The sequence below is a fragment of the Crinia signifera genome, chromosome 12 (assembly GCF_055691185.1).
Source record: "Crinia signifera chromosome 12, ASM5569118v1, whole genome shotgun sequence".
In the NCBI taxonomy this organism is placed as follows: domain Eukaryota; kingdom Metazoa; phylum Chordata; class Amphibia; order Anura; family Myobatrachidae; genus Crinia; species Crinia signifera.
In genome coordinates this window covers 36,366,159-36,383,263 of record NC_139228.1, presented here as the reverse complement: position 1 = coordinate 36,383,263, position 17,105 = coordinate 36,366,159, and the positions used below count along the sequence as shown (strand labels likewise).

The 17,105-nt window shown below is 45.8% G+C and overlaps 1 long non-coding RNA gene across 1 annotated transcript; it reads left to right on the top strand.

Moving 5' to 3' along the window:
- The first annotated feature begins 1,408 nt into the window (after positions 1 to 1,408).
- On the top strand, positions 1,409 to 8,842 carry LOC146050328 (uncharacterized). Its single transcript, XR_014466292.1, has 2 exons — positions 1,409 to 1,839; positions 6,124 to 8,842. It is a non-coding gene; the product is annotated as an uncharacterized LOC146050328 (long non-coding RNA).
- Positions 8,843 to 17,105: the final 8,263 nt, after the last annotated feature.

Below are 17,105 nucleotides of genomic sequence, written 5' to 3'. Positions count from 1 at the left end.
TGTATTTCAGCAGGAGGAACTAGGAGACTAGTGAGGATAGAGGGAAAGATGAATGCAGCGATGTACGGAGACATTCTGGATGAAAACCTGATCCAGAGCGCTCTTGACCTCAGACTGGGGCGACGGTTCATCTTCAGCAGGACAACGACCCTAAGCACACAGCCAAGATTTCAAAGGAGTGGCTTCAAGACAACTCTGTGAATGGCCTTGATTGGGCCAGCCAGAGCCAAGACTTGAATCTAATTGAACATCTCTGGAGAGATCTGAAAATGGTTGTGCACCGATGCTTCCCAACAAACCTGATGGAACTTGACAGGTGTTGCAAAGAGGATGGACAAAATTTCCCAAAGATACAGTAGGCATCCCAAGCTTGTGATAACTTATTCAAAAGCACTTGAGGCTGTAATTACTTCCAGCGGTGCATTATGCAAATTATTGAGCAAAGGCTGTGAATACTTATGTACATGTCATTTATTAGTTTATTTTTATTTTTAAATAAAAATAAATAAATAGGCAACATCTCCAAAATTGGGGTATTGTGTGTAGAATTTTGATGGGGAAATGAATTTATTCCATTTTGGAGTAAGGCTGTAAAATAACAAAATGTGCAAAAAGGGAAGCTCTGTGCATAATTTCCGGGTGCACTATATGTAACATGAGTTTACAGCCTATGCATATAGCTGAGACAATGGGGTAAATAACAATAAAAAGTGGGGGTGTTGTCCATAGCAACCAATCAAATTCTGTCAATCGTTTCTCATTGTATTTTAGAAAATATAGACCTAATCTGATTGGTTGCTATGGGAAATACCAGCACCTTGTCTGTTTTTAGAAACTTTAGTAAAACCACACCAGTTACTTTTCCAATTTATTCTTCTCAGTGGTGCAGTTGGGCAAGAACCTGGAACCACAAAGTCAATTCAACAACTGTGACCGGTACAAAAACAGAGAATCTATATATTACATACTGTACCAGTCAGTGTAAATGGAATAAAGTGCACATAATAGGAATCCCTGTAAACATTACATGCCATAAAATACATTTCTGCCTATAGTGATGGAATTACTTTATAAAATTGTAGCAAATTTAAAAATCAATATACTCACTTTTAAAAAGAATGAAATGACAGAAGAAAATACTTTGGAAGACTTAAACAAAGACGTCAGCAGTAGAGTTACAGCGACATGTGGTCTTGTCAAATACAAAGCTCAGATCATGATCATCTATATACTTGCCCGGCCACAAGACAAAACATTCACAAATGATGTTGTCAAACAAACTCTAACATATACAGAATAATATACATTTATGGGATTGATATGAGCTGCCAAATCGGAAGTAACCACAAATTTATTAAAACCACATGGTGTTGACTGCATTGAATCGATTTCAGATGTACATGCTGAAGGGTTAATCAGCCATCTTGTTTCTCTGTGAAGGGTTAATCAGCCATCTTGTTTCTCTGTGTTAATAGTCTTTGTTCCCGCTTATCTCAAGAAGTTATGTTCTGGCTTGTTTCCAGTACTCGCTTGCTTTCCCGTACTTTGTAACTTCTATGGAATAGTACATTCTGTGATTTCTCATAACTAACGAATGCTACTCCCCTGTAAGGCGACGTATAAGCCACCCCACCTCTATGTTGTTATTCCCCTACCTCTGCACCAAATATTATCCAATCATGTAATTGAACCAGCGCTGTATGTTATGTATAAATATGTCGATTTGTCATAATTAAATCAGAGCTAAACCTTGTATCTGTGGTCCTCCTCTCTGGTCATATCATATAAGGTTACGCTCTCACGGAGCTCTAAGGGGTCTTCACACTGAGGTCAAATAAGGTAATTAATAGATAAGGAAATCGATACATCGGCGCATGATCGATTTCCCAACAGAGCTGGGGGCTCGCCGCGGGATTCGAAGTTCATTCCTACACGGTTGTCAGCAGACTCCAAAAGTCTAATCTGAGACCGCTGTGAGGTTACGGACAAACTCGATCCTGAACCTATGACTCTATCCCTGGGGGATATCGGATGTCAGTTCATAGAAGTTAAAATCTTCTATCTTTGTTTTGTGTACACACTGATCTAGGATCAGATACCGTACTTGGTGTACGAAGAGACCACGGGTCTTTATCCAAATAGAACCTCATTTTGAACACCCACTATTTCATTGGCCAAATTTCTTTACTATGTTTAGTTTGAAGTATAAGTTTTTCTTATTTCAATATCCTTGTGTGATTGGTAAGTATACACACTTGTGATATCTGTATTTCTTTGTAAACCGTGCGGTTGGTAAGTTCACGCACAATAACTCTATTGTCTCATTGATTACTGTATGCCAACAGACTTGCGGACTTATGTTCTCCCCTTCGGAGTAACGCAACGTGAGGCTTCATATACAGTTTTCACATTATAACCACTGGACTCTATCCACTGTCACGTAGACAGTCTGTGGTTCCACTAACAAACCATATATAAATAACAATTTATGAGATGTCTAAAGTGAATACATGATTCTATAAGTGTTTGGATAAAGACTAACCCTCACAGTCTGCTGCAACAGGTTTTACCTGCCTCTCTGTGACGGTGCCCCTGATCTAATACACTTTGAATCTTTTCACGCTCTCATATTACATGTCAGATTATGAATGTCCACCGATAGGAAATTGCAATAGTTGCCAAAGTAGTTTAATATTGTGGTATAAGAATCCAGAATATTATCCAATATTGGTATCTGTCAACAAACAAGGGATAAGATTTAAATCCACAATTAAAACATTCTCTAATGGCACTGTGTGTGAGGCAGTCCTCATAGTAGGTTGTCACTTACGCACAGAAATCACCAGTAAATATATTGATCAACTCTATCCTTTCTTCGTGACAGATCTACCAATCAATCTTTTCACCTATCCCATTATTTGCCCAAAATCTATTGAACAAATAAAACAATTACCAGAAAGTAGCCAGATTCTAAACTTCATAGATCTTAGTGAAGATTATAGTCATCAACAACAAATCAAAAAGTGGAAAACATTCACACGGAATCATAATAGAACTGTACATAAACATGGATTCAAAACAAAGTAAAAAGACTGTAACATATCCACCTCCCCTACCTAACGAGACATGCCCACAATTCAGTGATCATTTGTATGAGAAAGAATCAGCTGGTTGTTTTGACATGAGGAAAACTGCAGTTTCCTCTACTCACAACTTCCAGAACAGTAATAAGGGTCCGCCCAATAGACAAAATAGGGGACCCCCACAAAGTAACAGGAGACCTTTAAGGCCTCCACAGAACCAAACCTTTCGTGCACCACCATACACCAGGGATTACAACAACACTGGCGCAGTTCATAAACAGACTACTTGTTTCAACTGTGGCCAGAACACACACTGGGCTAGAGATTGCCCTTTCCCTTCTCGGAAACCACAACAACCTTGCACGCCAAGACCCCAACAAGGGCTTTCCCGACAGGGTCCTACACCACCTCAAGAAAGCGTACTTTTCAGAGTTGACTGGACCGACCCTACCCATTGACGGGGCCCGGAGGAGGGTATTCCATCTTTTGTACAGTTCACTACTCACTGGGAAGATTCTCCCCTCATCACATTATATGTAGATGATGAGGAACTGTCCTTCCTAGTGGACAGTGGGGCCACTACCAGTGTTCTATGTTCCCTTAACTATGATGGTGAACTGCAAAAGACTGTTCCTATTGCACCCATAGTACCTGACATCAATTCACTCATCTCAGCCATCCCTGCAAACGCAGCTTTCTTTAGTGTCATAGACTTTAAGAAATGCGTTTTTCAAGTATTCCTATTGACACAGAGACCCAATTACTCTTTGCTTTTTTCATTTAAAGGTAAACAATTAATGTGGTGTCGTTTACCCCAAGGCTATATTGACTCTCCCGTGGTCTATAGCATAGTCCTCCAAGCCACATTGGCTCCATGGCACCCCCCCCATAGTTCTGTCCTGCTACAGTATGCAGATGATCTGCTTCTCTGTAGTGTCACCGAGGAGACCAGCCGGTTAGATGGAATCTCATTGTTGAACTGGTTAGCAGAATGTGGACACAAAGTGTCAAGAGCAAAATTGCAATGGTGTAAAATGCATGTCAATTACCTGGGTTTTGTGCTCTCTGAGGGAGAAAGGAAAATCAGTCCACAACGCATACAGTCTGTATTGGGTCTGGTCACCCCAACTACCCAGAAGGATATGTTGTCTTTCTTGGGTATGGTAAGTTACTGCAGACAGTGGATTTCTGATTGTTCCTACTATGATAATATCTTGAGACAATGCACACTCAAAGACAAACCCAAGGTTATACAATGGTCAGATGAAATGTATTCTGCATTTAAAAAATTGAAAGAAATGTTAGTACAGAGTCCCGCGCTTGGTCTCCCGGACTATATGTTATCATTTCACTTGTTTGCAAGGGACACATGTACAACTATGGCGGGTGTACTGACCCAACTTCATGGAGGCAAAATGCGCCCAGTCGCATTCTTTTCAAAAGTAATGCCTGTCACTGTGCAAGGAATGCCAGCTTGTCTTCGAGCACTGGCTGCCTTTGCAATGGTTGTTGAGATGTACACATCACTTACATTAGGACATCCTACTGTGTTACATACCACACATAATGTCCTCTCTATCCTCAAAGGTCTACACACACAACACATGTCTGCCCAAAGACTCAGCGGCTATGAAGTACTCCTACTAGGGAATCCTTCTCTCACTGTAAAATACGCAACAAACTCAGAAGGACCTGTCCCTGTACTAAACGCACTTTTAGGTCTTAAAGGACCTGACGACGAGGCGCCGCCTCAACATGACTGTACTCTGACAATTGACTCAGAAACTTCACCCAGACAAGACATGTCGACTGTGCCTATCCCCGATGCCGACATAATATTTGTTGACGGCTCCTGCAGCCGTCCCAATGACAACACGTACCAGGCAGGATATGCAGTGGTTAAACTTCCAAACACCACCCTTGAAGCAAAGACAGTCCCCTTACAGTCAGCACAAGCTGCAGAACTCATTGCACTCACTCGAGCTTGTCACATTTACAAAAACAAACCTGTCACAATTTACACAGACTCCAAATACGCTTACGGAGTTGTTCAGGCAACGCCGAGGCTTCACTGGCGCTGATGGGAAAGGCATATCACATGCGCAACTCATCACAGATCTCTTACACGCAATTACATTACCATCTCAAATTGCCATCCTTCATTGTAAAGCACACACTGGAGGAAAGGATGATATCAGCAAAGGCAACGCTCTTGCTGATACCGCTGCTAAACGTGCTGCCACTATAGCAACATATAACCTCACTCTTGCTGTCATCTCGCCTCCTTCGTTAGATGATACATACCTACTGACAGAATTACAGGCTGCTGCCTCTAATTCAGATCTATCAGATTGGACATATCCAATACTGCAGAAGAATCCACGGACTGGATTAATCTGCAAAGAGGGGAAACCATGTATACCCCAAACCAGTGCATCATTGTTCATAGCACACTACCACGGAGTAGGACACCATAGTATAGTAACAACTACTTTACTCCTCTCCAATGATTTCTACATTACTAATGCAAAAGATCTCATTAAACAATACATCAGTAGGTGTATAATATGTCTCAGAAACAACCCAAATAACCCAGACAAAGCAAGACACCAACATCTAGAATACCCAACCACACCTTTCACACATCTTCAAATAGATTTTACACATATCAATAATGCAGGAAGCTTATCCCACTAAATCAGAAGATGCAAAAACAGTAGCCCGCATACTCACGCGAGAGATCATTCCGCGCTGAGGATGCCCGCTCCAAATCACAGCAGAACTAGTCAAAGCACTGCAAATAGAATGGAAGTTTCACATTCCATATCACCCACAGAGAATGACTCCACAAAAGACTCTAGGTTACTCCCCCTTTGAAGTACTGATGGGCAGACCTTTCCCCACTCCCTGGGCAAAGAACCCTTTAGTTACCACAGAAGGAGACTTAGAAATAATAAGAGAAGAGTATGTCAGATCCCTAATACAGAAACTTAATGAAGTTGAACAAAATGTTATCTTTAAGAATCCTTCTCATCCACAGATACCCACTCACCCATTTAGGGTTGGAGACAAGGTCGTTGTAAAGATCCTACCCAGAAATAAACATCCAGGAGATTTCACCTACGGTCCAGAAACAGAAGTGGTCGCGGTTACCAGGACGGCTGTCCTCACCGACGAAGGACCAACGTGGATCCATGCATCCAGAGTGAAGAAAATTCCACCTCCACCACACGTCAACACAGAGGTCGACACCGATCCCGAGACTGACACAGACGGGACGAGAGAGGTAATAACGAGGGCCAGTGGCTCTGACCTCCAACTTGGAGAAGAACTGCCGGTTGGAAGTGACGAGGAATCAGAAATACAACATTCTGAAGCCGAGGACAACGACATAGGACATGATTCCCTCCACCTTAGCCCTAGCGACTTTACTCGGGCTTGTTCTTTATAACTGTTTTGCTGAAGTTGATATTACTCAGAATGATGGACGTTTTACCTTCTGGTATAATTCTTCTAGTACAACTGTCGTTACTTTTATATTTTCTTATTGTGATATTGTACTTTGTTCAAATAATCAAGGCGGCAACCGAGGAGAACCACCATTGCCATGGCTGTGCAATGTTCACCATACTCCACACGCAGTAAGTCATGTATATATCTGTGTCACCAGCAAATACTGGGGAGATTCTTGCAACTCATGGAGGGCTGTTGGGTGGAACACTAGAGCAGATACCACTGCCTTTGATATCAGCCAAAACTGGGGATATCACCCCGATGTTGGCCTCCAGAAATGGTCCCATGGTCGATCCTTACTAACCCGTATGTCCCTACGAAAAAAGGGCACTTGCAATAGCCAATTTATCATTAACCTAGAAAACCCGGCCCCCGGCGATGCCGGACTATATGTCATGGGTAAATATTAATCAGGAGAAAGCGGGGGCCCAAGGGGAAGATTTCATTTAAAAGACATGTATGATAACCCAGAATACACCGCCCTCAAAACCACTGTAGAACCTAAAACACCACCATCATTCTTTAAACCACATGTCACTACTTTTAATGAAATGTTAGCCATTAACAACCCCACTTACGAAGACACTATAGCCATAGAGACTGGGTTATCTGACGTAAATTATTGGCTAGAATGGATGAAATATAATGCACGTAAAGTTAATCAAACTGATTGTTATGTGTGTGGAAAATCCAGACCCCACTTGGGTACGGTGCCCATACACATACCTTCAGACCAAGATAAATGTTTTTTTAGCCTGTATACTGATACTATTGTAGAAGAAACCAAATGTGAACAATGGAAGAAAGAATATCCCATAATGGTAAAGAATACCAATCCTGGTAGTACCATAACCATTTATCCTGGTAATTATACATGTTATTACTCAAACAGCACTGCACAAAACACTGTAGATCTGAAATTGTTTCCTGATGGGTATTGTGCTGAACGAAGACATATCAGTATACCCACCATGAAAAAATCATTAGGAGACATTTATTTTATTTGTGGAGACATGAGACTCAGGACAAAGCTGGACAATCCTTGGAAAGGAGAGTGTGCCCTGGCAAAGATCATTATGCCCATACACATTCTCCCAGCCGATTTGTCTGAGCCTCCTCCCACAAATAAACCTACCACAAACTCCAGAAACAAAAGAGAAGCTCCAAAGGAAAGCTTCGATCCACACATATACATAGACACTATTGGTGTTCCCCGGGGAGTTCCTAAAGAATTTAAGGCTCGTGATGAGGTCGCTGCCGGCTTCGAGTCCCTGCTTCCCCAGGTAACCATCAATAAAAATGTGAACTGGATAAATTACATATATTATAATCAACAGCGCTTCGTTAATGATACTAGGGACGCTTTGAAAGGTATTGCTGAACAGTTAGAAGCTACATCACAAATGACATTTCAGAATCGCATGGCTTTAGATATGATGCTTGCCGAGAAAGGAGGAACCTGTGTGTACATAGGTAAGGTTAATGGATGCTGTACTTATATCCCAGACAACACAGGTCCTAATGGAAAAACTACCCTAGCTATTAAACATCTAGAAAATTTATCCATCGAACTCAAGAAGAACTCAGGTATCACGGACCCCTGGAGTAGCTGGTTTGGATGGTTAGATGATTGGAAACACGCACTAACACAAATAGGCATATTTATCCTCATTGTAATTATTGTACTTATGATAGTAGGATATTGTGTCTTTCCCATATGCAAGAAGATTGGTTCCAAGTACCTGGATAATGTAACACCTGCTATGTACACTGATCTTGCCAAAAGCCCTCCCTCACCAGAAGATTATGGTGAATATGTCAAAATTCACCGTACCAAACAAGATGCCATCTATAAGAATCAAATTGTCTAAAAAGGACATTGATTCTAAGAGGGGATTGAAGGGTTAATCAGCCATCTTGTTTCTCTGTGAAGGGTTAATCAGCCATCTTGTTTCTCTGTGTTAATAGTCTTTGTTCCCGCTTATCTCAAGAAGTTATGTTCTGGCTTGTTTCCAGTACTCGCTTGCTTTCCCGTACTTTGTAACTTCTATGGAATAGTACATTCTGTGATTTCTCATAACTAACGAATGCTACTCCCCTGTAAGGCGACGTATAAGCCACCCCACCTCTATGTTGTTATTCCCCTACCTCTGCACCAAATATTATCCAATCATGTAATTGAACCAGCGCTGTATGTTATGTATAAATATGTCGATTTGTCATAATTAAATCAGAGCTAAACCTTGTATCTGTGGTCCTCCTCTCTGGTCATATCATATAAGGTTACGCTCTCACGGAGCTCTAAGGGGTCTTCACACTGAGGTCAAATAAGGTAATTAATAGATAAGGAAATCGATACATCGGCGCATGATCGATTTCCCAACACATGCCTACAGACAAATGCAGAAATACAGCTTACATCAGAGATAACTGCAATGCCACCCGGTACAATGTATATAACATACAGTATATCTGGAAAAGTACTAATAGCCGGCCCAGCAATAAACAGCACTGGGCACCTCCTGATACCCATGACTAGGGCGGTCAGGCGGGCAGCAGGTCCAACCTGCTCAGGTCCAATGCGCACGGGACAGTGCATTGGATCCAAAGGGACATCAAACACATCCAATTTGGGTGAATTTCTCTGCCCGATCTGTTAGGATCTGGTGAAATCGGCCTAAATCGGACAAGTGTATGGGCACCTTAATTGTGGAGACCGTTCCAGTAGATCATTTCTCAATTGCATCTTGTAGAATGATAGACAGAATGTGGTTGTTATGGGCAACATCACCTATTTTCATTTTTAGAAGCTTTAGTAAATGTACCCGCTAGTGTAAAAAAAAAAAATGTTGCTCAATCAGTATAATAAGAAATATATGGTGCCTACTTCAAAATCTAATAATGGTGCCTTGATGGTGTTATAAAGAGATGATCACGCTACCTCATCCCTCAGGTTATGTCTCCTATATATTAGATGGGCATCCAATTAGGAGAGGTTTCCAATACCCCAAGACATGGTTGAGCAGCTAAAAAGCTAAAACCACCAGCGGCAGCACCATGCAGTCAAAGCTGTAAGAACAGGGAGGAGAAAACGACATGGTCTATCAAAACCTGGTTCCGTGGGAACATCTTCATTTTGCTGGACTGTCCTGATCGGTCAGGAGTTTGTCTCATATCACTATGCTCTTCTCTGTAAAGGGGGAACAAATAGGGGGCAAATATGCATATACAAAATAGAGACGTCACCTGGACCATGGCGAAGGCGCCATGTCCGGTTATGGTATTTTAGATCTACAATGCCTAGGTCTACAGTCATAAGGTCGCCCACTGAAGGTCAAAAGTCAAAAGGTCGACAGGGTCAAAATGTCAACAGGGTCAAAGTTTCGACATTCGAAAGGTTGACAAGATTTGTTCAATTTTTTTGGTGTCTATATCGACATAGGTCGGTATGGACACCGTGTAAGTGTACCGCGTCCCCGCCCATGGCTCGCTACGCTCTATTATATTCTACCTCCTCACCATAGTGGAAGGTAGGACATGAAATGCCGCCTGTCTGCTCATGTCGACTCATTTTTTTTTTAAAAAACCTCATGTCGACCTTCTCCATGTCAACCTCTTGACCCTGTCGACCTTCTCTGTGTTGACCTTTTGACCCTGTCAGCCTTTTGCCTGTCAAGCTTTTGACCCTATCGACCTTTTGACTGTCGAGCAATAGTGGTCACCCTTATGACTGTGAACCTAGAGTCAATCTATCATGAGTCCGGTTACCCCATGTTCCTGGAGACCTGCACATGTCAGAGTCAGGAAGGGGCCAACCCAGAACCTGCACATGAGCCCCCTTACCTCTTAAACTTCCTCTACCCTCTCGCTTCAAATCTAGGGTTATACAAGTGAAAGATTTTTTTAAAAAGTGTCCAAAATCCAGGGCCAGCGCCACCACTAGGCAGGACTAGGCATTTGCCTAGGGCGCCGGCCACTGGAGGGCGGTACTGAGCCACCGAGGTACCATAGAGAGGTACCAGAAAGCAGGGAGCGGGGAGCAGGTACTGTAAGTCTGTGATCCTCCCTCTCCCCTCCCCGATCCCGCCCGTGAATCAATGCTGCCCCCCCACCCGCGCCGCCCACTGGGGGGAATTCAGTGCGGCACTACTCGCGCTCCGGGGTATCGCAATATCGCCCGCCGCAGTATTGCCCGTACCCCCCGTCCGTGCCACAGTATCGTCCGCAACCTCCCCCCGTGGGCGGCATGGGGGGGGTTTGCCTGGGGTGCGGCGGGGGGCTTGCACCGGCCCTGCCAAAATCTAGTCAAACATACACTAAATATATATTTTTCCATATTTGTCCTTTGACTGCTTCTTTTATGGCAGGTGTAAAATATGTGCAGAAACATTCTGGCACTTCCTAGAGACTTCGAGCTGGATATTCTGCCAAACCAATTTGCAGGAACCACAAGAAGATCTCCTAATTTATAGTGACAAATCATATATAGGAACGTCCCTGTCTTATATCACCTTTCTCCCAATGCTACTGAATACAATTATAGGGAGTGGTAATTGGATGTCTGCTATAAATGTGTCATGGATATTTTGTTCCTTGCTTTATCTATTTTTTTAAGAATTTGAGCAGGCTCTGTAATTCCGTACACCAATCCTGTAAAGAAACAGTTTTGTGGTAAAGACAGGGATTGGCTGGACTGGGATAGTCTTGTCTGCTGCTTTCACATGATTGACGCTTGTAAATCAATACTTTGGTGTTACTTCTGAAGCTTTGTCGGCTGATTCTGAGTTTGTACATTCGCCAATGTTCACAGAGTTGAGTAATTGTTTTGCTACTGCGCATGTGCGCTATGGTGTGTACACGCAGACGTGCAGATGTAACTGAGATGCTGGGTCTCAAAAATGTATTGGAAATGTAGAAAGTTAGTCTACAGAGATATAGGGCCAGATTCTCTAAGCTTCAAAAGCATACCTCCCAACTTCTGTGATGATGAAATAGGGACAGGGGACGGGGCGTATGCAAATTAGGATGCGGATTATGCTAATTAGCCACAACCTCATTTTCATACGAGAATAGATGCTGTGCGCGTGCGCACAGTGTCTATTCTATTAGATTGGGGGGTCTCCCAACTGCCACCCCCCGCAGCGGGACAATGCCTGCTGCGGGAGGGACAGCGGGACAGGACCCGAAAATCGGGACTGTCCCGCTGTAATCGTGACAGTTGGGAGGTATGCAAAAGTGATAAAATGGAGAGTGATAAACAGCCAGCCAATAAGCTCCTGTCTGACATCTTTCAAACACAGTCTGTGCCATGACTGGCTGATTGATTGATTGGCTGGCTGTTTATCACTCTGTGAAGATCCCGGGGTCATGCAGCAGCGCAGCGCGACTTATGCCTCACGCAGAGCCCCAGGGTCACTCCGAGTTCCAGAGATCGCACAGGAATACACAATAGCAAAGGTACAAAAGTATTACCTTTATTTTACACACGGGTTATACATGTAAAATCAGCAATTACAGTCTATATACATTATATACAGAAAGGCCATCAGTATTAGTCACGTTATCAGAACCTTACCACGTTACCTTCAGATTAAGCTCAGATGGGCAGGACACGCTAGTCCACGACTCCCAGCGCTGGCTCTCATTCACATCTCTCCCCTCTCTCCCTGCAAACACCCACTTACATCCCAAAGGCACCCCTCTCCCCCTCCCTCAGGAATTCTTAACCCTTCCTATGCTGGGTGCAGTTGCATGAATGTAACAGGGTCTCCTATTACCTGTTCAGGGGCTGATTAACTCGCTCCCTTCATCTGGCTTTGAAGCTTGTGTATGTGAGGGATTTCACACCTTCATGTAAACAGATCTCTTCTCTGGAGACTGACCCTGGTGTTATCCATCCTTTAGCTTCTTGTTATTTGGAGGGGGGGGAAGTGTATGTCTCTGCCCCTACCTGTTGTCTCTGTTACTAAACAGCCTATAAAGAGGTCCTTTGATCCCTGAACCTAAGACTACACAAAATAAACACATTCCAATCTAATCATTTGGTCCATTCTAGCCAGACCATTTGTCTCCACAATATACAGTTGCATTATTTGAATAATACACATTGGGGAAGACATAATTAACTTCATAGTCACAAATCCCTTATTCATGATACCATCGCAGTTTACTAAGAACAGGACCTGGAGGCAGTGACGTAACCACGGGCAACGCTGATCCTCCCTACCAGTTTCTCCTGTGCCCAGAAAACTATCTTCTTGCCTTCATATGCATATGTAACAGTATGGGATACAGTATACAAAGCTTTGGGAACATATTACAGTCATTTACATAACATGAGGGAATATTTCCCTCCAGTAGCACACATACTCAGCCTAATGGAATAACCTATTTGGATTATTCAGTATAACATCCTATTATTGTCCAACATACCGCCCTGTGATGTCCCCTGTATACAGCAGTCTGGGGAACACAGCTCAGATATGAATACAGTCAGTGATAATATCCGGTTATCGCCGGCATTTTGCAATTCTCTTTGCTGAAGCGCAGAAAGAGGCGGGAGAACAACATATGACGGAAAGGGGCATGGCCTGGTTCCGTCACACAGCACCCCTGTTGTTTACCGCCGCTGCGATTCACGGCTACACAATGTCCCTGCGTATTGCTTATCCCTGGCCCTCCTGGGCTCAGCCATTCACAGTTTGGCGCACAACCTCCAGTACTCCTGGTACAGGGTTTTCCACTGTCAGGTGGGAATGTTTCCTCCTCGCCTTCCCTTTTGGTTGTTCCTCCTCCCTCCGCCTCTGGCGCAACTGGGAGGGGCCCGATCTGTGCACGCAGACCAGCATCCGGGAACCTGGCCGCTCTTAACAATAGTGCTGATGTTGGCTGCAGAGGAGCGGCGGGTACCGACAATGTCCCTCCCTCAAACGCCTTCACATCCACCCCACTTGGGTCTGAAACCTCCCCCAGCCCCTGAAGCTGCTGGGCCTCCCCTGGGCAACCTTCCATCCATGTCTGTTCATCCACCTTGCAGGGCCTCAGCACACTCTGCCCCCACCTGCCCTCAGCACTAGGCAGTGGCCCAGGGAATTCTCCTTCACACCATGGCTGCAGAAGAGCAAGGGGTATCCGCAATCCTTCCCTGGCTCTTCCCTCAAAAGCCCCCACAAACACCTCCCCCAGTTCTAGATGGTCCTCTGGACCCTTACGTGATGCTTGAAGGGCCTTGCTGGTGGGATCCTTCTCCCCCACCTCCCAGGGCCTGAGCACACCCAGCCTCCACCTGCCCTCAGCAGCAGGCAGCGGTCCTGGGGATTCTTCTTCACACAATGGCTGCAGAGAAGCAGGGGGTATCCGCAAGTCTCCGCCTGATTTACCCACAATCCCCCCCCTTGGGTCGAACACCTCCCCCAGCCCTTTGAACAATAACTGCTGGGCCTCCCCTGGGCAAACTTCCATCTTCCCCAGGGTGCACTGCTTCCCCAGCCTGGCTATGAGAGGGGCTGGTGGGGTGGCATTGTACGGCAGCACTGCTGGCATCTCCCTTACAGCCCCAGGTGCAAACTCACATTCTCTTGCTCGTGCCATGCTGGGTGGTGAGGTGTCTTCCTCTGAGGTGCAGGGGGGTGCTGAGCTATGCCTCTGACCATCCCCTCCATGTTTGCTTGCTTGGCTGCCTGTTTGCGGCAGCGGCTCCCCGGGCACATAATTACAGTCAGTCACTCTTGCAGGGGACTCACAGAAGCGCTGCACCCCAGCCTCTACTCCCTGCTCTGGCACCCCGGTCACATACCTGCCTTTTGACTTCAGCTCCTCCTGGCTCTGATGGCTAAGTGGGAACAGTCCTGGATAATCCTCCTGGGGTGGTAGAGTGGCAGAGCACACACCAGACACATTTCCTTCCATCTCCCCCTGCTGAATATGCTGGGGCTCCTGGGGCAAGATGCCCTCATTCGCTGGGCCACTGGTGGTCATGTAGGGGAGAAGTACTGCCCCCTCTGCTGGGGCACAATCATTGCAGACCCCCTGGCCGCTAGTTTCAAAGTCTCCATCTCCCACATCTGCAAAAGGGAAGATGTACTGCCATTCTTCCTGGGGTGCCATTTTTGGGTGCACCCCCATCCTTTGGCTAGCTGCTTGGAGCAGTGGCTGACCATTGGTTTGTACCTCCTGTGGCGAGGACTCAGCCATCCCAGTCCCAGCCTCCAAGATCTGCTCTGCTCTGGGGCTATTCTCTGGGGCAGCCCCTGCACTGTATACTGGCACTGCTCCATCTATGACAGGCTCCGTGTGCACCAGTCCATCATCACCATGTGGGGCCACAGTGCCCAGCTCCGCCACACTACTTGGCACAATGCAGGGGGAATAAATATCCCCTCCCCGATATCCATCTGCCACAATCACAGTCCATGATGTTAGGGCTCCTTTAGAGTCCGGGGTCCCTGGTGCGATATCACAGGGACACTCCACAGCTAGTTCCTCATTTCCCAACTCACTGAATGGGAACAGTTCTGTGATTTCTCCCTGTGTCAGTGGGGGATCTAGTTCTGTGGCTCTCTGAGGATGCATAAGCTGCAGCAGCCGACGTTCCTCTGCCTCCACCCTCTGACACTGGTCCAGCCACTCTGGGGAATTCAGTTGCCCCTGTGCCAGGGCGACCCTCTCTGCATTATCATAACAGTGCAGGAGACACTGCAACTGCTCCTGGACGCTTTTCAGTTCCCCTGGACACAGGACCCAGTTCCGATACGCGCTGAACGCATGTAGCGGGTCCTCTTGTTGCTCATACACCCATCGGATAAGAGCGCAGTGTGAGCGGCCTTCAGGGGGTGTGCTGCATCGTAGCCTCCATTCGTCAGTTAGGTCCTCCAGACTCATTCTTGCTAATGGAGCTCCAGATTCTGCAGGTCACAGTTCCTCTGCCTCCCCCCCTGGGATCTCGGTAGTGGACCCCTCGGTCATCCACCCCGGTGGCACCATCAACTCCTCCTCTCTTTGAGTTCTCTTCGCGGGCTCCTTCCCAGAAACCACTTTACCCGATGCTGGCACGCTGGCCGCAGCGATCCGGCTTCTATGCATTAGCTGATGCGTGGCGCTACTTACTTCTGTGACAAAAGCCTTCCACGCCCCCGTATGCAGCAGGTTTCCTGCAGCAGCCTCAAATACATACTGCTCAAATTCATCGGTCAGGTAAGCTGCTTTCTCCTCTGTAGTAGCTCCTGTCCATACATTAATCCACCGATATGCTGCTTCCCAATCTTCCCAGAGGGGCTGCATCAGCGTGGATGGGCTTCTCCAGTCCCATTCCTCAGCCAGACGACTCCATGACGATTCCTCATCTATGAGCCTCACTGCTCTGGGTGACTGTGGGCACCTCTTGCCTCTCTTTGGACGTCTCTGTCCTTTTCCTGGAGCCATTCTCCACACGGACTGCACTCGTAGAGCTTGGTCAGCGTCACTTGCTGGACCCCCTTACGTCAGCTTCCGTTTCTGGGCCACGGCACACTCCGCCGTTCCCTCGCTTGCAGGGATTGTCCCCTGGACAAGCCGGCACTTAAGCGGAATTCTTCCCTCGATTAATGCCCTCGCAAAGTGTACTTTTTCTTCTCACCGGCATCCTTGTTAGGAACAATGGTTACCAGGTCCCTCAAACATGAGCTAATACTGGCCAATTACTGGCTATTGTGTTTCCAGAGCCTGGTCGCATCAAGATACGAGCCCCTAGCTCTCCCTCCTTTGGGTGTGCGATCCCCACTGCTTGCCACCAATTGTGAAGATCCCGGGGTCATGCAGCAGCGCAGCGCGACTTATGCCTCACGCAGAGCCCCAGGGTCACTCCGAGTTCCAGAGATCGCACAGGAATACACAATAGCAAAGGTACAAAAGTATTACCTTTATTTTACACACGGGTTATACATGTAAAATCAGCAATTACAGTCTATATACATTATATACAGAAAGGCCATCAGTATTAGTCACGTTATCAGAACCTTACCACGTTACCTTCAGATTAAGCTCAGATGGGCAGGACACGCTAGTCCACGACTCCCAGCGCTGGCTCTCATTCACATCTCTCCCCTCTCTCCCTGCAAACACCCACTTACATCCCAAAGGCACCCCTCTCCCCCTCCCTCAGGAATTCTTAACCCTTCCTATGCTGGGTGCAGTTGCATGAATGTAACAGGGTCTCCTATTACCTGTCCAGGGGCTGATTAACTCACTCCCTTCATCTGGCTTTGAAGCTTGTGTATGTGAGGGATTTCACACCTTCATGTAAACAGATCTCTTCTCTGGAGACTGACCCTGGTGTTATCCATCCTTTAGCTTCTTGTTATTTGGAGGGGGGGGAAGTGTATGTCTCTGCCCCTACCTGTTGTCTCTGTTACTAAACAGCCTATAAAGAGGTCCTTTGATCCCTGAACCTAAGACTACACAAAATAAACACATTCCAATCTAATCATTTGGTCCATTCTAGCCAGACCATTTGTCTCCACAATATACAGTTGC